This window comes from Callithrix jacchus, chromosome 3 (assembly GCF_049354715.1).
Source record: "Callithrix jacchus isolate 240 chromosome 3, calJac240_pri, whole genome shotgun sequence".
NCBI lineage: Eukaryota > Metazoa > Chordata > Mammalia > Primates > Cebidae > Callithrix > Callithrix jacchus.
This window is the reverse complement of record NC_133504.1, coordinates 69006205-69025430: the sequence shown is the minus strand read 5'-3', so window position 1 is coordinate 69025430 and position 19226 is coordinate 69006205. Positions and strand designations below refer to the sequence as shown.

Below are 19226 nucleotides of genomic sequence, written 5' to 3'. Positions count from 1 at the left end.
GAAAACTTCCCCAACCTATCAAGGCAGGCCAATATTCAAGTCCAGGAAATACAGAGAACACCACAAAGATATTCCTCAAGAAGAGCAACCCCAAGGCACATAATCATCAGATTCACCAGGGTTGAAATTAAGAAGAAAATGCTAAGGGCAGCCAGAGAGAAAGGTCGGGTTACCCACAAAGGGAAGCCCATCAGACTCACAGCAGATCTCTCACAGAAGCCCTACAAGCCAGAAGAGAGTGGGGGCCAATATTCAACATCCTTAAAGAAAAGAACTTTCAACCTAGAATTTCATATCCAGCCAAACTAAGCTTTATAAGTGAAGGAAAACTAAAATCCTTTGCGAGCAAGCAAGTACTCAGAGATTTTGTCACCACCAGGCCTGCTTTACAAGAGCTCCTGAAAGAGGCACTACACATAAAAAGGAACAACCAGTACCAGCCACTCTAAAAACATACCAAGTGGTAAAGAACATCAACAAAATGAAGAATCTGCATCAACTAACGGGCAGAACAGCCAGCTAGCATCAAAATGGCAGTATCAAATTTACACATAACAATATTAATCCTAAATATAAATGGGCTAGATACACCAATCAAAAGACACAGACTGGCATATTGGAAAAAAAGCCAAAATCCATTGGTGTGCTGTATCCAGGAAACCCATCTCACATGCAAGGATACACAAAGGCTCAAAATAAAGGGATGGAGGAAAATTTACCAAGCAAATGGAGAGCAAAAAAAAGCTGGAGTTGCAATTCTCATCTCTGATAAAATAGACTTTAAAGCAACAAAGATCAAAAGAGACAAAGAAGGACATTACCTAATGGTAAAAGGATCGATACAACAAGAAGAGCTAACGATCCTAAATATATATGGACCCAATACAGGAGCACCCAGATACATAAGGCAAGTTCTTAGTGACTTACAAAGAGATTTAGACTCCCACATAATAATACTGGGAGACTTTAACACCCCACTCTCAATATTACACAGATCAACCAGACAAAAAATTAACAAGGATATCCAGGACCTGAACTCAGACCTGGAAAAAGCAAACCTGTGATAGACATTTACAGAACTCTCCACCCCAAATCCACAGATATACATTCTTATCAGCACCACATCAAACCTACTTGAAAATTGACCACGTAATTTGAAGTAAATCACCCTCAGCAAATACAAAAGAACGGAAATCATAAGAAACAGTCTCTCAGGCCACAATGCAATCAAGTTAGAACTCAGAATTCAGAAACTAACTCAGAACCACACAGCTTCATGGAAACTGAACAACTGGCTCCTGGATGTTGAATGGGTAAACAATGAAATGAAGGCAGAAATAAAGAAGTTCTTCGAAACCAATGAGAACGAAGACACAACATACCAGAATCTCCGGGACACATTTAAAGTAGTCTCTAGAGGAAAATATATAGCAATAAGTGCCCACAGGAGAAACAAGGAGAGATCCAAAATTGACACCCTATCATCAAAATTGAAAGAGCTAGAGGAGCAAGATAAAAAAACTCAAAACCTAGCAGAAGACAAGAAATAACTAGGATCAGAGCAGAACTGAAGGAGATAGAGACATGAAAAACCCTTCAAATAATCAAGAAATCCAAGAGCTTGTTTTTCAAAAAGATCAACAAAATAGACCACTAGCCAGATTAATAAAAAAGAAAAGAGAGAATAACGAAATAGATGCAATAAAAAATGATAAAGGGGAAATTACCACAGATTCCACAGAAATTAAAACCATCATCAGAGAATATTACAGTCAACTCTATGCACATAAACTAGTAAACCTGGAAGAAATGGATAAATTCCTGGACCCTTGTGTCCTCCCAGCCTAAACCAGGAGGAAGCTGAAACTATGAATAGACCAATAACAAGGTCTGAAGCCGAGGCAGCAATTAAGAGCCTACCACACAAAAAAAGCCCAGGTCCAGATGGGTTCACAGCTGAGTTTCTCCAGACATACAAAGAGGAACTGTAACCATTCCTTCTGAAACTATTTCAAATAATCCAAAAAGAGGGAATCTTTCCCAAATCATTTTATGAGACCAACATCATCCTGATACCAAATCCCAGCAGAGACTCAACAAGAAAAGAAAACTTCAGGCCAATATCCATGATGAACATAGATGCAAAAATCTTCAATAAAATACTGGCAAGCTGATTGCAACAGCACATCAAAAAGCTTATCCACCATGATCAAGTAGGATTCATCCCGGGGATGCAGGGCCTGTTCAACATACACAAGTCTATAAATGTAATTCACCACATAAACAGAACCAAAGACAAAAACCACATGATTATCTCTTTGATGCAGAGAAGGCCTTTGACAAAATTCAACAGCCCTTTATTGCTAAAAACCCTCAATAAACTCAGAATTGATGGAATGTATCTCAAAATAATAAAAGCTATTTATGACAAACCAACAGCCAATATCATACTGAATGGGCAAAAACTGGAAGCATTCCCTTTGAAATCTGGCACTAGACAAGGATGCCCTCTCTCACCACTCCTATTCAATATAGTACTGGAAGTTCTAGTCAGAGCAATCAGGCAAGAAAAAGAAATAAAGGGTATTCAAATAGGAAAGGAGGAAGCCAAATTGTCTCTATTTGCAGATGACATGATAGTATATCTAGAAGACCCCATCGTCTCAGCCCAAAAACTCCTGAAACTGATAAGCAACTTCAGCAAAGTCTCAGGATACAAAGTCAATGTGCAAAAATCACAAGCCTTCCTACACACCAATAACAGACTGAAAGCCAAATCAAGAACAAACTGCCATTCACAATTGCTCCAAAGAGAATAAAATACCTAGAAATACAAGTAACAAGGAACGTAAAGGACCTCTTCAAGGAGAACTATAAACCACTGCTCAACGAAATAAGAGAGCACACAAACAGAGAAACATTCCATGTTCATGGTTAAGAAGAATCAATATCGTGAAAATGGCCATACTTCCCAAAGTAATTTACAGATTCAACGCTATCCCCATCAAGCTACCAATGACCTTCTTCACAGAACTGGAAAAAAACACCTTAAACTTCATATGGAACCAAAAGAGAGCCTGCATAGCCAAGTCAATTCTAAGTAAAAAGAACACAGCAGGAGGCATCACACTACCGGACTTCAAACTATACTACAAGGCGACAGTAATCAAAACAGCATGGTATTGGTACCAAAACAGAGATATAGACCAATGGAACAGAACAGAGGCCTCGGAGACAACACAACATATCTACAATCATACAATCTTTGATAAACCTGACAAAAACATGCAATGGGGAAAGGATTCCCTGTTTAATAAATGGTGTTGGGAAAACTGGCTAGCTATGTGCAGAAAGCAGAAACTGGACCCCTTCCTGACACCTTACACTAAAATTAACTCCAGATGGATTAAAGACTTAAACAGAAGACCTGGCACCATAAAAACCCTAGAAGAAAATTTAGGCAAAATCATTCAGGACATAGGAGTAGGCAAGGACTTCATGACCAAAACACCAAAAGCATTGGCAACAGAAGCCAAAATAGACAAATGGGATGTAATCAAACTCCACAGCTTCCACACAGCAAAAGAAACAGTCATTAGAGTGAATCAGCAACCAATGGAATGGGAAAAAATTTTTGCAGTTTACCCATCTGACAAAGGGCTGATAGCCAGAATTTACAAAGAACTAAAACAGATCCAAGAAAATAACAAACAAGCCCATCCAAAAGTGGGCAAAGGATATGAACAGACACTTTACAAGAGAAGACATACATGAGGCCAACAAACAGATGAAAAATGCTCATCATCACTGGTCATTAGAGAAATGCAAATGAAAACTACATTGAGATACCATCTCATGCCAGTTAGAATGGCGATCATTAAAAAGCTGGAGACAACAGATGCTGGAAAGGATGTGGAGAAATAGGAACTCTTTTACCCTGCTGGTGGGAGTGTAAATTAGTTCAACCATTGTGGAAGACAGTATGGTGATTCCTCAAGGACCTAGAAATAGAAATTCCGTTTGACCCAGCAATCCCATTACTGGGTATATATCCAACTATAAATTGTTCTACTATAAGGACACATGTACACGAATGTTCATTGCAGCACTGTTTACAATAGCAAAGACCTGGAATCAACCCAAATGCCCATCCATGATAGACTGGACAGGGAAAATGTGGCACATATACACCATGGAATATTATGCAGCAGTCAAAAACAATGAGTTCGTGTCCTGTGTAGGGACATGGATGAACCTGGAGAACATCATTCTCAGCAAACTGACACAAGAACAGAAAATGAAATACTACATGTTCTCACTCATAGGCGGGTGTTGAACAATGAGGACACATGGACACACGGAGGGAAGCACTACACACTGGGGTCTGTTGGGGGGAATAGGGGAGGGACAGCGGGGGGTGTGGAGTTGGGGAGAGATAGCATGGGGAGAAATGCCAGATATAGGTGAAGGGGAGGAAGGCAGCAAATCACTGCCATGTGTGTACCTATGCAACTATCTTGCATGTTCTTCACATGTACCCCAAAACCTAAAATGCAATAAAAAATGATGTATATTATTAGGAGAAATATAATATAGGATTCTTCAAGTATTTTACCTCATCTAGCTTAAAATGCAACAGGCACATATCCAGATAACACTACCAGAAAAATTTTAGTAGTTTGAAATGTCTGGGGCTTGTTAAATATGATTTTGATGAATTCTGCAATGTGCTGGGTATGGGGTGAGCATGTGACAGTTTTAGATACAGTCTTTTGGAGGGGCTGTTTCTTTCATGTCTGTAAAATGCTAAGTGCTGGGGAGGGATGATGGGGAAGAACTGGTGGTTGCTGAGTAGCCAGGTATTTACAACAGGACCCTGAGTGAGCAGCAAATCAGAAATTGTTCAGTTTTCTCTTTCCTCATCCTTACCCCAAACCATCCCTGTAACTGTCTGTGTGTTGAGGTGGGTGCTGCTGGATGTGGGAAAGAGATGTAGTGAATATGGGAAAGCTATAGGGTACAGAAATGTCTTGCTTCAGCACTGCTGTGGATATTGGTTGGAGGAAATAGAGAAGGTGCCTTTTGCGAGGACCTCACGTTGCCCAGGGTTGGCTTCTGTTACAGTTTTTTTTTTTTTTAATCAGAGAATAACAGATCACCAGTGGGAAGGGTGTGTTTCAGCCTTATCTTGGATGTTTCCTTACTTTATTTGACTTAATTCAGAAACTATGCAATAGTTTTGTTTGTGACTTGTGCCATTTCCTTTCCATGTAATGAATTTTATTTAAAGTCCTCATAACCTTTTTTTTTTGCTTTTTTTTCTATGGTAAGAGTAATCAAATGAGAAGCGTAAAGAGTTTTGAGGCGTCTTTACTTGATAAAACTGTTCTCCTGAGCTAGACCTCTTTCTTTCTCTCTCTGAAACACTTAGTGACAGGAGAACCAGACTTTTATAGGAAAAATGTGAATTTTTGTGCATTGTCACAAAGTGGTTAATAAATAATTTAAAAGCAGAAATTATTCAAATTATTTTTAAATAATTTAAAATAAATAATAAGAAATATTGAAATATTGGACTCCAACTTTGTTCAGCAGAAATTCTGAGTACCAAGGATTTCTCAGCTTATTTTAAAATATGCAGGAAGATATTTAAAATTTCCCTCAGTGACCACATAGAATGTCGTTTCTCTACTTCAACATGAGCTGTTGGGTACAAAGTGAAGGCTGAAGGTAGCCTGAAATAATAATAATAACTGCTTATTTATATTGTTTTGTACCAAACCTGTTTATATACATTTGTGTGTATGCATTGTATATATACATGTCTCTCTCTCTATATATATATATACATACACACATATACATGCCACATGTATATATGGGTATACATGTACATACACAGCACACACTGGGATATATACTACACATGTATATATATGGATATACATGTACACACACATATATAAATACACCTTTAATCCTCATGATAATATATGGATCAGGTAATATTGTCACCATTTTACACGTGAGGAAACTGAGGCATAATGACGTAAAGCAACTCTTCTAAGCTTATACCACTAGAAACCGATCATTTGTATCCAGGAAGTTTATACCATATCAGTTTCCTTGACATACTATTGCAGGACTGAGGCTGGTTCTGTTGTGTGGGACATTGCTGCTGTCATTCACCAATCTGCCTAGGCCACAGTAGCTGACATTTACTGAGCACTTACGATGTGCCAGGTAATATGGAAAGTACTTTATATACATCATCTTACCAAATCCTCCCAACAGCCTTGTGAAGTAGGGACTGTTTTACCACTGTTTTACATTTGAGGAAACTGAGACCTGAAGAAGTTCAATGCTAGAAGTTACCTGCTCAAGATAAATGCTAGTAAGTATAGGCCCAAGATTTACCACTATGCTCTTCTGCTCTCTTGCTCAGAAGCTGGGCTTCTAACTTTGTGCTCCTAGTGAGGACTCTGCTAGTGTACATTTTCTCTATATCATGACTTTTGCTAGTAGCCTCCTGAAGTCAAGGGTTAAGGGTGCTTTTAAGAGGAGAAAGCATTGATTACTAAATGGGAGCTCTCAAATATTCATTATGGTTGGTTACATTTTGGCCTTCACTCCTAGTCAACAATTACCATTCGATTCCACTTTGTTTAATATATGATGTTTATTTTTCTTTTATTTATTAATTTGGCCACTGTTGATTCCTTGAATATTTTAACTGCCTACTGTAGTCAAAGAGCTCTAGCAGAATTACTTGAAAATAGAATCAATTCATCTAAATTAACCATCAATATTATGTTGTAAAAGGGATAATTGTAGTAATGCCAATTATATAAAATGAAAGTATATAATCATAGATTCAACATAAGAATAATATATATTTAATTCTGGCATATTCTTTAAATATTTCTGATTTCAACATTCTGTAAGCTCCTACTCTCTATTAGCCACCCTGGGAGGTGCTGGGATTATAAAGATAAATAAGCCATGAACCTTGTCTTCAAGGGATATGCAGTCCCTGTTGGGAGACAATTGATAAAGAGCTATGAGAACACTAAGGGCAGATGTAACCCAGAGCAGAGAAGGTGGGGTGGAGATGCTGGTCAGGAAGGCTACTTGGAGGAGGTGATCCCAGAGCATTTAGTATATCACACTGATGGGAGGAAGAAGGCTTGGTAGCTCAGCATACACACTCTGGAGTCAGGGGTTTTCAAATCCTGGCTTTCCTGCTTACAGTTAAGTTTGTTTACCCTGGTGTTGCAGTTTCTCAGCTCCATTATACCCTTTTTTTTTCTTTTGAGACGAAGTTTTGCCTTTGTTTCCCAGGCTGGAGTGCAGTGGTGTTATCTTGGCTCACTGCAACCTCCGCTTCCTCAGTTCAAGTGATTCTCCTGTCTCAGCCTCCAAAGTTGCTAGGATTACAGGCACTTGCCACAACGCCTGGCTATTTTTTGTATTTTTAGTAGAGACAGAGTTTTACCATGTTGGCCAGGTTGGTCTTGAACTCCTGACCTCAGGTGATCAGCCCACCTCGGCCTCCCAAAGTGCTGGGATTACAGGCTTGAGCCGCTGCACCTGGCCCATTATACTCTTACGGAACCACTGTTGTATATGCAATCTGTTTTTTACCAAAACATTATGTTGCAGCACACAACTGTAGAAGGAAATACAACCAGGGGAGAGGTTATTTAGGTGTCATGATGTCATGGAAGGAAATACAACCAGGGGAGAGGTTTATAAGGTGTCATGATGTCATGGAAGAATCTTATCCATTGATGTTCAGAGCCTCTCATGAAAAACTGAAGGGTATATTCTTTGTGAGTGTTTGGAGAAATCTGACTCTTGGGAAAGTAAATTATAAAATTAAAACATATTTTGTTATTACTTTTTTCAGTAAAGTGTAAAACTGGTCATCCTCTACATGAAAGAGAATGCTAAACTTTAAACCAAAATATAAAAAGAGGGATTTCTGGTTGTTTTTGATTTAATTCTTTTTGGTGAAAATATTAGTTTGAAAATTGTCATTTAAGGTCCCTGCCATTCTTTGGAAAGTCAAGTGAGAAAAGAAAGAAAAAGTCATTTGAACTTTAGTCTGAATTCTAAACCTCATCATAAACTGGGAGAGAGATGAAAGTTCTGCTTTTCCCATTGGCCTGGACTTGAACATCTGCCTTTCTCTTGCAATTATATCTCCATTAGCAAATCCTCTGGAAGCAAAGATACTTTAGTCAGCTGTGGTCAAACACGAAAATGCTCATGAGATATGCAAAGCAGGATAGCCTGAGCTCAGCCAGGAATGCCTGAGAACAACCTTTGTCTGTCTGTCTGCCTGGGTGCCTGACTGCCTGCACTCAGCTACAGAGCCTTGGGGCTGCAGGTCCTCGTGGTTTCTCTTTGGGGCTTTTATCTTTTCCTTTTCCCTCGCTTAGCCAGGATTCCCCTCACCATCACAGAGTTGGCCTTAGCCCCTCCCTCTGATATCAGCCATTCCTATTCCACTTTCAGGAGCCTGGCATCCTCTTTGTGATCATCCTCTCAGTCCCACCATTAGGCACTTGCTCGACCCTCTCCCTCTATCAAAGCATGAAAGGACCATGAGGCCCAGATGCAATGGTTCCGATGTACATTTCTACTTCCTCCAGAGAGCCTTTCTCTCCTGGAGTGCCTGGGACTAACCACAATGCCTTTTCTGGAGGCTCCGGCCCCAGCCTCAGGCAGTGAAAAAGACCACAGCCTACCTGTACTGAGGAAATTCCTGGGCTGCTGGCCTCTTCCACCCTGTTCTTATTTCCTAACCCTCTCAACCCTAACTTCTCCCTTCTCTTTACCTCAGAGGCTTCTGTGGCATATTTTAAGTTTTCCAGAATGCCCAGTGCTATTTTAGTTAACATCGAACTCTGTTTTCATACTGTATGAAATGCCTTTTCCAAAATTGGGACATGATTCTCAATGCCTCTTATATTGTTTCCAGGTCTGAAAATGAAGTTCGTGACAGAGGAATGTATGGATGGAATATAATATCTTCATGAATAGAAGCATTAGTAAACTGGCTCAGTTGTTATTAAGAAATACTTTCATTTGCTTTTTGACAAAATAGTCATGAGCGAATAGCAAGTAATATATTAACAACTGCTGATTTCTTATTTATTACACTCATTCATGTTAAAATAACAATATAGAAAATAAATATAGAAAAACTTCTCTTACAATCCTATTGCTCTATATAATTACTGTTTTTATTTTCCTATGTTTTCTTTCAGGCCTAGGCCATTTATTAGGAAGTTGCTGAATGGCACTCCGAATACAGCTCCTTGGTAAAGGAATTCTTGTGAAAAGTTGTGTTCCATTTGTGTATTGTACTTCAAACTAGCTGTGGGCACTATCCACATTTTAACTTGCTATGTTAACCATTGTTAGCTTATTATCTCAGAACTCTGGCTGCACCATTATAGTATCAACATTCATTTATTTTTGGCAGTGGCGGGGCCATGACTTTACCATGAGCATATCAAGGAATATCACAATAAGCCTGCATGACACTCGATCTTTTTTTTTCTTAAGACAGTGTCTTGCTCTGTTGTTTAGGCTGGAATGCAGTGGTGTGATCTTGGCTTGCTGCAGCCTCTGCTTTCCAGATTCAAGTGGTTCTCCTGCCTCCTGAGTAGTTGGGATTACAGGTGTGCGCCACCACATCTGGCTTTTTTTGTTGTGGTTGTATTTTTAGTAGAGATGGGGTTTAGCCATGTTGGCCAGGCTGGTCTTGAACTCCTGGCCACAAGTGATCTGCCCGCCTCAGCCTCAAAAAGTTCTGGCATTACAGGCATGAGCCACTGTGCTTGGCCAACACTAGATCTTAATTGCATATTTCCAAAAGGTTAGTGAGTTTATGGATATTAATAGGCCTTCATATTATAAGAGCTGAATTCCCTCTTTATCGGGGATTCTTATATTCTGTTGACATCATGGAAAGTTCTCAGCTCAAAACAGGCAATGGATTGGATCTAAAGTCGTACTCTGTCCTCTGAACAAGGCAGCAATGCTACTTCCAAGCTCAGGAAAGAAATGACTCCCTCTGGCCTCTCTGCCTTTCTAGTTTTCTTCCTGAAATTATAGACGTCTTATCTTGGTATTTACAGCATTTTCCTGATTACAAAAATAATCTGAAGTGCTGGTGAAAACCAAAATTTCCTGGGCCCTTTCTAGGCCTATTGAATCAGAATTCTGAGGAATGGCTTGGTTTAAACAGGTACCTTGGGTGATTTTTACAGTCTAGGCAGATTTGAAAACAGTTGTTTATTTGAAGGCAATCCATAGCTACCAGCTCACACAGGTGCATAGCACACTTTTGAGGAAAGGTGGCCAGTCATACCATCCTCAGGGGACAACGGTTGTGTAGGTTTGGCCTTATTCCACCCTAAGTAAGGCATGGCAATGGCTATATAAATGTAGGATGGGGCGGCAGACCAATGTGGGAAGATAATCTCTATCAGTGTCATTATACATAATACTGTCACAGCCTTCACTTTGTGATTGGGAATTCTGTTTCTTATGTGAATTATAATTTGTACGTGATGATGATGATGATGATGATGTGTGTGTGTGTGTGTGTGTGTGTGTATGTAATTTTTGTTATGCTTTTTTTCTTTTTTGTTTACACACCCTCCTTTGGGAAAAAGTTAAGCTTTTCTTCATGTGATCACTGGGTTTTAAATTCAGTTTACCAAAAAACTGATCTCTCATCAGTCACTATGGTACTAATTTGAAAGATAAGCAGATTTTACGCAACTCTAGGTCATGGCCAAGATCTGGAGTGATATTCCCTGAAGTAGGCTAGTCCCATAGTTGTGAAATAATGGGGCTTGTTTTGGATGTATGCTTCCTTGCTGGATCCCCTACTCACCCAGATTGATCTGGGTCCTCCTGCTCTCCGCCAGCAGCCCATCCTCTTTATTCACCTCTCCACCCTTCCCAGCAGGGCCCCATTCTCCCAAATCACCCTTCCTTCCCTCATAAGTTAGTCTCTTTTTTTTTTTTTATGAGACGGAGTTTCGCTCTTGTTACCCAGGCTGGAGTGCAATGGCGCGATCTCGGCTCACCGCAACCTCCGCCCCCTGGGTTCAATCAATTCTCTTGCCTCAGCCTCCCGAGTAGCTGGGACTACAGGTGCATGCCACCATGCCCAGCTAATTTGTTTGTATTTTTAGTAGAGACGGGGTTTCACCTTGTTGACCAGGGTGGTCTCGATCTCTTGACCTCATGATCCACCCACCTCGGCCTCCCAATGTGCTGTGATTATAGGCGTGAGCCACCGCGCCCGGCTGATTAGTTAAGTCTCTTGAGTCAAAAGATAAAATAAGAACAATAAACCCAACTTTCCTTCTCTAGATTTGATGCTCTTAGCTGGTCGAAAAGGATGGATGAAACAAAACTCATGCCATAGTGGGAATGACTGATGGATCTTACTGCATTAGCAAATGGTCCCAAGGACATTTACATCTTAAGACATGATTGTTAAACTAAAGGAATAAGTCTCAAATATAGCACATCAGACAGTTTTAAAGGAGAGTGAGCTCAGTGAAACGTGGGGAAGAGGGATCTTTAAATCACACAGGGCCATAGTTTACTGCTCTCTGAGGCCAGCTGTTGCTCTTGGAAATGTGTTGATATGGCATTCAGCCAAGAAGGCCAAGGAAACACTTGGGTCTGGTTAAAGGGCAAGCCCTGGCCTTTCATCCTGCCCTTCGTCTCTCTCATCTCCCACAGGGCACTGTATGGGTGTGCTCTCTGCACTGTGGGTTGTCATGGGAGCAAACAGGTCATCTGCCAGAGCAGGGGCCACCCCAGCAGAGAGAGTATCTGTCCCTGCAGAAATGGTGCAGACCTGGAGTTGGGGTCCTTGACTTTTCATTATTGAAGGCTCACTTGTGGGCTAAGTGGCTGTCAGGTATAGCCTTTTCACGTAGACGGAATCAAGAACCTTTGGCACAGGCTCTTATCACTGTGCGTAAAGGTAAAAGATTGATTAGGCTCAAGTGGAAGAAAACGTGGTATTTTATTCATTCTCAGTTGAAAGTTTAGTCTCTGTGTCTTTCTGTGTCAAGAAAATAGTAAAACACAAATTAACCAGGCAAGCTTTTTCCCCTCCTTGATTAAAGGATTCTGGTTTTTTTTTTTTGAGACCGAGTCTCGCTCTGTCACCCAGGCTGGGGTGCAGTGGTGTGACCTTGGCTTACTACAACTTCCGCCTCTCAGGTTCAAGCGATTCTCCTGCCTCAGCCTCCTTGATTAAAGGATTTTTAATTAAGAAAGGAAAATCTATTATAGAATAAGTGCTAAATGAAAATAAAGCAAGCACATTGAACCCTCATTCATAAGTTAGAAACAAAGCTCAGCTATTCATCACAGTGGTTAGCCATGTTATTCTCTCAGTGTCCTTGGGTCCATAGGTATCATGACTGCTTAATGATTTTCAGTGGTGGGACAAAACTACAGAGACAGGGCTGGACATGGCTTTCTTGAATTTTATTATTCATCCCTCACCCACCCACTAAATACTTCCCATTATAAATAAAAATTTGAAATATTAGTAACATAACTTGATGAGCCTGACTTTCCTCATCTGCAAGGCGTATCAGATAATATCAAAGAACACTTTGGTCTCAAGATCAATGACTATTCCAAGAGAAGAGATCTGTTTTCCTGAGTGCATTTGTATTTCATGTTGCTCTTTGAGTAAGTTTCTTGAGTTAGGATATGTGTTTAAATTACTTATTCTTCAAATGAATTGGAAGAAGTAAGTATAGATATTTTATTATAAAATAGCTAAAACTTTATCAGTAATAACTGATACTTACTGGGTGCCAGACTCTGTTCTGTGTTTTATATGTACCATATCTAATTGGCACAACAACCTCCTGAGTGGTTGCCATTTTTGTTGCTATTTTTACTTTGGGAACTGAAGCATGGGGAATTTGGATGACTTCAGGGTTCTACACTGGTTGATGGTTTTACTAGGTTCTGGATCTGGGCAGAATTACTCCTCAGTCTTTATGACTAAAGAGTTGCAGAGGCTAAAGCTAAGGCTAAGAGCCACAGAGCCATAATGCCTCTCCAGCAATAACAACAAAAAAACCTAGAAGAATATACTGCAAGCTGGTAAAACAGGTTTCCTCTAGGATTATGGGAAGGGGACCAGGGAAATCTTTGGCCTTATCTATATCATTTGAATTTCTTTTAATGATTATACTGTATTCATGTGTTACTTAATATAATAGAATATATTAGACTATAGAATAATATAATAGAAACTTCTAAAGTTAAAATTGCCAAAGTCCTATATCAGAGTAATAATTTCCATAAAATCATTACTACTTAAAAAAATTTGTCAATGAGACTCTTAAAGCTGGTAGGGAACTAGAAAATCATTTATCATAATCTCCTTGTTTTTTGATTTGTTTAAACTCACAGAACTAGTTAGTGATAGAACAGGTCTGCTGCTGCCCAACTTTGTGTGCTTCTACTGCAGTTTTTAAGATATACCTTGGAGCAAGACTTACAGATCTTAAGTGAAAAGTCTGAGAGTTTCAGTAAAGGCATGTATGTACATAACCAACTCTAGAGCCAATATACAGATCATTTCCATTGCTTCTGAGTGTTCTCTTGTGCTAGGCATCTCTTTGAAAACTTTGCCCTGCTCATTAATGTGGTAAGAATTCAAGTGCTTACATTTCCTATGTATTCACACATTTTATAGTTCACAACAGAGACACACCTTAGTGTGTCTGTGTACTGCCTTAAAGACAGAAACAGGGTTTTCACAAAGTCCCATGCTCTTCTTATCCTTTACAAACCAGTTCCTAATTACTGAAATTGCTAATTGCTGTTCCTTGTTTACAGACATTAACTCAAGTTGGTCTTTAGCCTGACATAATTATCATTACATATAAAATTATTCTTTAGTCATTTAATACTCAAAGCTCCCCAGACACATTTATAATCAGAGTACATGTCTTTTTTTTTTTTTTTTTTTTAACTGAGCAGTTTCTATATTAAAATCTTGGAAGCTCTAAGAATAAGACATATGGCCGAGCGCAATGGCTCACTCCTGTAATCCCAGCACTTTGAGATGCCGAGGCGGGTGGATCACCTGAGGTCAGGAGTTTGAGACCAGCCTTGTCAACATGGTGAAACCCCGTCTCCACTAAAAATACAAAAATTAGCCAGGTGTGGTGGCACTTGCCTATAATCCCAGCCACTCATGGGGCTGAGGCAGGAGGATCATTTGAAATTTGAACCTAGGAGGTGGAGATTGCAGTGAGCTGAGATCGTGCCACTGCCCTCCAGTCTGGGCAACAGAGTGAAACTCCATCTAAAAAAAAAAAAAAAAAAAGAATAAGAGATATTTACTAAAACCAGTGCATTTAAACAAAGCACAGATCTGCTGTGCTTTGTTTTAACTGGATAAAGATTTCCAGCTGAGTTGGCGATAGTCTCTGGCAATCATCTGTCAGCCCTGCCCCTGAGCATCTTCTTCTTTTCCTGTTTGGTTGGCTCCCTGGGCTTGGTGAATGGTGAGTGTGTGTGAGTGTTTGTGTGTGTGTGTGTGTGTGTGTGAGAGAGAGAGAGAGAGAGAGAGAAAGAGAGAAGAGAGACAGATAAAGAGACAGAGAGAGAGAGAGAGAGTGCATGCACTGCTGTTTGGCAATGGTACCAATGTACTGGTGATTAATTTTTGAGACTAACTTTATATTCACAAACATGGAAAATGTCCTCTGGCATGAGTGGATCTCAATCCATATAATTTTAACATCTAAAACAGAGTACAGTCCTCATTTTAGATCTTGTTCTGTAAAATTATTCCAAAATCCCTAGGAAATAGTCCCAAAAGATATAAAGTAATTTTTATGAATATAATCATAGCAGTGACATTATAATTGTGAAAACTGGAAATGTTCAATAGTGGAAGATGCTGAAATGGTAGAGAACCGTATAGTTACTAAATGGTATTGATATGTGACCAAGTGGATACATGGAAATATTTAAATTAAATAAGATGATATTAAGTGAAAAACAATATTTTAAAATTTGAAGTACTATATAAATAGTAATTTACAGCCATGTAAAAATATACTTTAATAGAACTTGGTTATGAAACTTTCCTAGATGAAAGTAGTTCTGACTTTAATGCTTTCTAGGGTCTTTGTTCTAAAAGCAAAAAGGTTTTATTTCATAATTTCAAACTACAGAAAATCTACAAGAATGATGTCAAGAATTTCCCGATTCCACGTACCTTTTACTCATATTCACCAATTTTTAACACTTTGCCATAGTTGTTTTATTGTCATTTCTCTTTTCATGTACACATATTATTTTTTATGAATAATTTGAGAGTAAGTGGCAAACATTATACATGTTTACAGTAATTTTTTTTTAAGACAGGGTCTTGCTCTGTCTCCCAGGCTGGAGCGCAGTGGTGGGATCTCAGCTCACTGCAACCTCTGTCTCCCAGGTTCAAGCCATCCTTCCACTTCAGCCTCCCAAGTAGCTTGGACTACAGGTGCATACCATCACCACCATGTTCACTAATTTTTGCATTTTTTTAAAGACATAGGCTTTTGCCATGTTTCCCAGGCTGGTCTTGAACTCCTAGGCTCAAGTGATCCACCTGCCTCAGCCTCCAGAAGTGCTGGGATTATAGGTCGAAACCACCACACCTAGCCAACACTAATTCTTTAGTGTGTCTTTTCCAGAAACAAGGGTGTTTTCTTATGTAACCACAGTACAATTATTAAATTCAGGACATTTGTATGGATACAATACTAAAGAAAATCTCTACAGTCCAATATTATCCTTTCTAGCATTTTCCAGCTCAGAATGCAGTCCAAGATGATGCCATTGTATTCATAGTCATGCTATCTCTTTAGTTTGGATGAACTCAACTTTTTTTTTTTTGCCTTTTATGACACTGTTATATTTGAAGGACATGGGTCAGTTATTTTATTTTATTTTTTTAATTACTATTTTTAAGACAGTCTTCCTCCATCACCCAGGCTGGAGTGCCATGTTGCGACCAGGACTCACTGCAGCCTTGACTTCCTGAGCTTAAGTGATCCTCCTGCCTCAGCCTCCCTAGTAGCTGGGGTGCCACCATGACTGGATGATTTTTAAATTTTCTGTGGAGACAGGGTCTCTCTGTGTTGCTCAGGCTTGTCTCAAACTTCTGGGCTTAAGCGATCCTCCTGCCTCAGCTTCCCAAAGTGTTTGGATTATAGGCGTGAGCCACCACACCAGGTTAGTTATTTTATATTTCTCAGTTTTGGTTTTGTGATGTTTTCTTTTGAGTTTCAGGTAGTATACATCTGGCTAGAAAACTGCAAAAGGAATGTTATGTCTTTTTCAGGGTCACATGCTGGCCAGCTGCATTTCATTGGCTGTGTTAATATTGATCATTTAATTATGGTATCTAGTTTCTTCACAGTACAGTTACTATTTTTCCCCTTACAATTGATAAGAAATCTGAAGAGAGATACATTAAAAGCACATAAACACCATGCTTCTCATCCCACTCTCTCCCCTATACCTAGCATCTATCTTGACTCCTTTTAAAAGCTACATTTTGTAAGACTTATTTACATGTACCCTAGGTAAACAGGAAAACTTGGGTGATTTTGCTGAGGTTGTCCCTGTGCCTGTAATACTCCCATTCAAGTCTGTCTAGTTTGTGCCACAATTTAAGCCTATCTCAAAGTACTGTGTACTTCCCTGTCCTTAACTAAATTTAATGTCTTCCTCTTCGATCTCTAGGAGCACTTTGTACTTTTCTCGAGGCACATATTAGCTTCTACTTTGTGCTTGTAACTATTTGCGTACTTCTTTTATCCTAGTCACCAGACTAGGATAGCATGATGCCTTGAGGGCAGGAACTGCGTCTTAAATCATTTTTGCATCCTCTGCAGAGCCCAGAAGAGACTTTGAGTGGGAGACACGTGATCGGTTTTCACGAAATGCATATTTATACTCCTACTACTTAGCACTTCTGATGTGCTAGTTGAATACCCAATTGTGTATTTCAAGAACTCAAATTCATCTGCTTAACATCTCTATATCTCCTATTTAACAACATGTTGCTATTTTGCCCGTCAAGTAGGAAATTCTTCAGTGTCTGTCATTTCTGTATTCCTTAGCTCAGGTGTTGAGAAAAGTGTTATTGAGTGAAGAAGTTACTTCATTACTGTGAGGATTTGTGTTTGTATTTCTGTCTGAGTTTCTTACAAGGGCACTGGAACAGCTGCTTATTGCTTTGACAAGAAGGTATGATGATGTCTGCTCTTCCTCTGGGGCATTTTTCTAACACTGATTAAGATAACTTAGTATGTATATTGATAGGAGAGTGTATCCTTACCCAAAGATTCCCCTGTGTACAAGCTTTAGAATCTGAAAGTATAACCTGCCAAAATCACAGGAATTAGGAGCCAAGGTTATTAATTTGCTCAGATAATATTAGTTTGTTCTGCCAAGACATGTAAGAACAAGCATTAATTTAGTTTGTTAAGTTTAATGCACAATTGGAAGAACCAAAATTCTAAGTAGGTCAGTTAAATCTTATGGTACAACTAACTTGCAATGTTGGAAAAACATGTCCAGACAGATGACACCGGGCTGCTTATTACTTTATATAGGAAATGTACAAAACACATTAAACCTTTTTCTAAAGTGTAATTTTTAAATAAGTTTTTGAGATTGATGAAGCCGTGTCATTCTACACAGTGGGGCTTTCCTTTAAAATAGGAGCTGATCTATTTTTTTTTTAAATACATTTTAAAATTTTAGAATAGTTTTAGATTTCTGGAAAAGCTGCAAAGACGGTTCAAAGAACTCCCATATACCCTCACTGCTTGCCCCATGTTATCATTCCACATTGCTGTGTACATCTGTGGAAAGTTAGAAACCAACATCAGTACATTATTATTATTAAAAACTAAAATTAATGCTTCATTCCAATTTCACCCGTTTTTCTTCAGCGTCCTTTTTTTTTTTGTTGTTGTTGTTCCAGGATCCCATGCAGGACATCACATTATATTTAGTCATCATGTGCAATGTTTAGAATGGTTGCCCCCTCCGAAACTCATGATGAAATTTAATTGCCATTGGGATGGTATTGGGAGGTGGGGCCTTTAAGAGGTGTTTAGGTCATCAGGGCTCTGCTCTTATGAGTGAACCAATGATGTTATTGCAGGCTTGCCTCCTCTTGCTCTCTCTTGCCCTCTCTTTGTCCTTTTGCCATGTGACACCTTCCACCATATGATATGGCAAGAAGACCCTCACCAGATGCTAGCTAGCACCTTGATATTTTACTTCACAGCCTCCAGAATTGTGAGCCAATACATTTTTGTTCATTATAAATTATCTAGTCTGGGATATTCTGTTATGGCAGCACAAATGGACTAAGACATTATATCTCTGTAACCTCTTCTGTTCTATGACAGTTTCTCAAACTTTTCTTGTCTTTGATGATTTTTTGGCAGCTTTGAGAAGTACTGATCAGGTTTTCTGTAGAATTGTTCCTCACTTTGGGCTTCTTCAGTGTTTCTCATGGCTAGATGGAAGTCATGGATTTTTGAGAGGAGGGTGCACTATACCAGTTACACACACACCACATCATATTAAGGTTATATACTGTCATGTCATATTTAAGATTACATACTATCCATATGATATATCATATTGATGTTAGCTTTGATCACCTGGGAAAGATAGTCAAGGTTCTATAACAATAATGTTATTGTTGTATTGTTGCAACAATAACGCCTTTCATAGGGAACATATACTCATGGGGCATAAATATAAAGTTATTTTTTCCTCCCTTTCCATACTCTGCTCTTTGGTAGCAAGTAACTATGCCCACCAGAATACCCTAAAGAGGGTAAGTATGTGGGAAGACAAGTTCTGCCTCTTGGAGGGTATCTACATAAATTATTGGAATTCTGCTGTATTGGAGATTTGTCCCTTCTCCTATTTATTTATTTAACCATTTATTTACATTAGAATAAATTTTTGGATATATATTATGCTTTGGGTTTTAACCCAATATTATGTTACTTATTTTCTTGCTCATATTGTTTCAGGTTTGACGATTGAGGCCTCTTTCAATTGGCCTTTGTGTCTCTTTGATGTGCCCCATTGTTTTATTTTTTGAACACTTCCTGGCTTTT

At 39.1% G+C, this 19226-nt stretch overlaps 1 protein-coding gene across 8 annotated transcripts in view; it reads left to right on the top strand.

Moving 5' to 3' along the window:
* Positions 1–19226, top strand: part of LOC144581750 (uncharacterized) — a 259124-nt gene that overhangs the window by 17597 nt on the left and 222301 nt on the right. The window contains exon 2 of one of the 8 annotated variants that reach the window (XR_013532900.1): positions 9276–9329. The exons of the other annotated variants lie outside the window; for them this stretch is intronic. The gene's annotated coding sequence lies outside the window, so the exon portion shown is untranslated. The remainder of the gene's footprint in view (positions 1–9275; positions 9330–19226) is intronic. 8 annotated transcript variants of the gene reach the window in all.